Source organism: Microtus ochrogaster, chromosome 8 (assembly GCF_000317375.1).
Source record: "Microtus ochrogaster isolate Prairie Vole_2 chromosome 8, MicOch1.0, whole genome shotgun sequence".
In the NCBI taxonomy this organism is placed as follows: domain Eukaryota; kingdom Metazoa; phylum Chordata; class Mammalia; order Rodentia; family Cricetidae; genus Microtus; species Microtus ochrogaster.
The window spans coordinates 69,592,064-69,595,788 of NC_022015.1; the positions used below are offsets into that span (position 1 = coordinate 69,592,064).

General features: G+C 44.1%; 1 protein-coding gene across 1 annotated transcript in view; it reads right to left on the reverse strand.

Annotated features, from left to right (window-relative positions):
- The window catches only part of Morn4 (MORN repeat containing 4), a 12,072-nt gene extending 11,146 nt beyond the window's left edge, over positions 1 to 926 (reverse strand). Inside the window, exon 1 of the mRNA XM_005352294.3 lies at positions 770 to 926. The gene's annotated coding sequence lies outside the window, so the exon portion shown is untranslated. The remainder of the gene's footprint in view (positions 1 to 769) is intronic.
- Positions 927 to 3,725: the final 2,799 nt, after the last annotated feature.

The following is a 3,725-nucleotide window of genomic DNA, read 5'->3' on the forward strand; positions in this document are numbered from 1 at the left end:
CCAGCACTCGGGAGGCAGAGGCAGGCGGATCTCTGTGAGTTCGAGACCAGCCTGGTCTACAGAGCTAGTTCCAGGACAGGCTCCAAAGCCGCAGAGGAACCCTGTCTCGAAAAACCAAAAAAAAAAAAAAAAAAAAAAAAAAGATGATGGGGAATGATGGGCTCTCAGGACTAATAGTGTCAGAACACTATTCTGTGTCAAGGGAAAGGAGGATGCCTGGGCCGGGCTCTCATACAGCAAAGTTATTCTGTTTGGTCCCTAAGCAGTTCGTGGATGCTGGATTGCTGAGATAACATTCAGCAAGTAACTGAAACAACCCATTCCCCAGGCCTCTGTATGTGGGTCGTTTTCCTACCTGTGGCACAGATGCGCCCCAGATCAAACAAAGCCCTAGACCTTCACCAAGGCAACCCAGTCTCTCGCTGCATTTTCGGGTTTGTTTTTTTTTCCCCATTTCAGTCCGGTTCCATACTTTTTGGGGTAGGTTCCCACCCCACAGGCTCTTCAGCTCTCACAGGTCTGGGGCATTCCCTCCAGAAACAGCCCGGCACACCCCTCTCCATAACCGGGGCCCTGTGTTCTCCGGGGCTACGATCTCAGGATCGAAACCCCAAACCCAGGTTTGGGACCCCACGCGCAGCCACCTTCTGGTCAGTACAGCCCGGACAGAGGCGCGCTTCCCAGCCCGGGTCACATGTTTAAAGCCTCAGTCCCCACTTTGTGGCCCACACTCCGGCGTCCTCCTCCCACCCGCCCTGCGCGAGCCAACCTGAGCTTGGCCTCTTGGGGACGCCGTCACAATCCGATGCGACGCGGGGCTCCAGCGGTCAGGATCTTTGCTCCTCTCGGCTGGCCACTGACACCTTCCCCTCCGCCACCACCACTCGCCTCGGTCCCACTGGACGCCGCCATCCCTGACGGCCGCACTGGGCACAATTCCCGCTGTTCATTGGCTGTTACCTAGGCAACCACGAGCAACGCCATTCCCCATTGGTTCAGTCTTCTTCCGTGCCATCTTTGTGAGGGGCCGAGTGTTTTGGGAGCCTGGGCCAAATATCTGAAAGAGGGGTGGGGCTGAGCCTTCTGTCCCGTCATGATAAGACCAAGAGAAAAGGAGGACCCAAGTTTCATATCTCCGGAGACTTCCAGGCAGAAGCTTTAATCCCAAAAAAGGTCGAACGTGTGTCCAAAGTGGCCACCAGCTCAAGAGGTTCTGATCTTTATATTCATAAACAGCTCCACCGCTAAGTATAAAGAGAGAACCTACATCCAGCTTTAGAAGCTCAGCTTTATATTGGCAAGGCCCTGCACTTCTGCATGTACAAGGACTTACGTCCCATATCCTTTGTATTTAAATATATTGCCATTATTGGAGCAAGTATTCCCAGATACTGTGCCCAAATATCCGTGAAGGCATGTTTGTTTACTGAACTGTGTTTGTGCAGCATGGTGTCAAGTTCTGCCGAGCTTGGGACAGCTGCTGGAGTGGGACTAATTACATAATATAAGACAAAGCAAATTGCTTCAGATTGCTTTTTGGATTGGGATTTCTTCATCCACAGGTTAGAAAAAATGATAATGATGACAATAATAATGCCAGGACTCGTATGAGAACACAATGAAAAAGGGGTGGTTGTTGGAAGATATTTTTAAAAGATTTGGAGTCTGGACTGGGGAGATGGCCCAGTGGTTAAGAGCACTCTTCCAGAGGACCTGGTTTCCCACCACCCACATGACAGCTCACAACTGTAACTCCAGTTTTAAGGGATCCTAAACCCTCATACAGACATACATGCAGGCAAAACACCAATGCACATAAAAATAAAATAAATAATTAAAAAAGAATATTTTAAAAAAGATTTGGGTTCTGTGTTCAAAAGATTTGGATTCTGCATTCAAATTCTATCTCTGCTATTAATAGTGTATGTTTTTGAGTCACTTATTAAGTTCTCTAGCCTGTAAACTGAGGTTAGACCAATAGGTTCCATATGGCACTAACTCACTTGGTAATATAAGCTAACCTGAGCTACAGTTGTAGATTAAACTGCAATCACTGAGAAAAGGAGTGAAAGGAAAGGGAACTTGTTAGAATTTATGTTTGAAAACATGAAGAAATTAGATAAAATCGTACATAGTATGAGGCCAAATTACAGGAAGCTTACAACAATGTAGTTTCTTTGATCAGCAAGATGGCTTGTTAGGTACAGGCAAACCTTTGTCTCCTTAGGACGCAGCATCTAACATCATGGGAGTTATAATGGCAGTTAAATGAGTCCATCCATGTAAAACATCTAAAGCAATACCCAGTACACACTTACCACTGGGTAGGTGCTAGCTCTCCACGCGTATTAGGACAGGCTCTGACACGCTTAAGTAAAAGGGTAATCAAGATCTAAGAGGGAAATAAGAAATAAAGCCTCAGAAGACTTCTATAGAGAAAACTCAGAATACCACAGAGAACTTTTCTTGCCCATAATTTTAAGTCCACAAGCTCAATGAGATGGAGGATACCACACATCATTTCCATGGTTCTGAGGACACAGGAAGCAGATGTCACTGCATTGGTTATGACTAAAGGGCCAACGGAACTCTATGTAGATCTTTGCTCAGTCTTGTTCTTTGTTTTTTTTTTTTTGTGTGTGTGCTGGGGGTTGGACATGGGGTCTTCTATATGGTAATCGAGCAATCTACTACTGAGCTATTCTCTCAGGCCTAGAGGGATTCATTTGAAAAGAAAAATAAGCTCAAGATATTCCCATACATAGAACCAAACAATAGTTCTTTCAATTCAGTACTTCTGGAGAAAGTAGGATTATGGGTGTAAGGTGAGATGGTTCAGCGGGTAGATACTTGCCACCAAGTCTGAGAACCTGAGTTTGAAACCTGGAACTCACAGAATAGAAGGTGAGAACTAGTTACTGTCCTCTGGCCTCCACACATACACACACGTGACATACACAATACATACACACAAAGTTAAATAAAATATTACTGCATGATTATAAAATATTGGGGATTATGTGGTTGGTCATTTTCTGTGAAAACTCTTTGTTCTACCTGCTGGTGGCTTTGAGAAGAAAAACAAAAATAATGCTAACAATAATCCCAGCAGCAACGAAAGGGAACATCTGTGGAGGGCTATTTAGGTCCTGAGTACAACGTTAGACATGTCACTTATAGAGTCTTTTCTTAAATCAAGTGAGGTAAGGGCAATTATTCCCATTTTATAGATGAGGAGTTTTAAAAATTACCTTCTTAAAAATTTCTAATAGTTTAGAGAACAGAGTTTAAGCTCAAATGTTCCTGATATCCAGGCCCATGTTTCTAAGTAGTAATTCTACACTTTAACTTTTAAATTAATTATTGCTATTATTATCATGTGTGCGTGTGTGTGCATATGTGTGTGTGTCAGATCCCTGGAGCTGGGGTTATAGGTGATGTGATGTGAGTGCTGGGAACTGATTCCATTCCTCTTCAAGAGCGGCAAGTGCTCTTAACTGTTGATCCATCCCTGCAGCATCCATTCTCCACTCAGTGTCTGGGTTTGGAGTGAATTTGATGTGGACTGTTGTGTGAGATCCCAAATAAATAACACACGGAGGCTTATTTTTAGTTATGAGTGCGTGGCCTTAGCTTTGTTTGTTTCTAGCCAGCTTTTCTTTTCTTTTTCTTTTTTTGATTTTCGAGACAGGGTTTCTCCGTAGCTTTTTTTTTTTTTTTTTTTT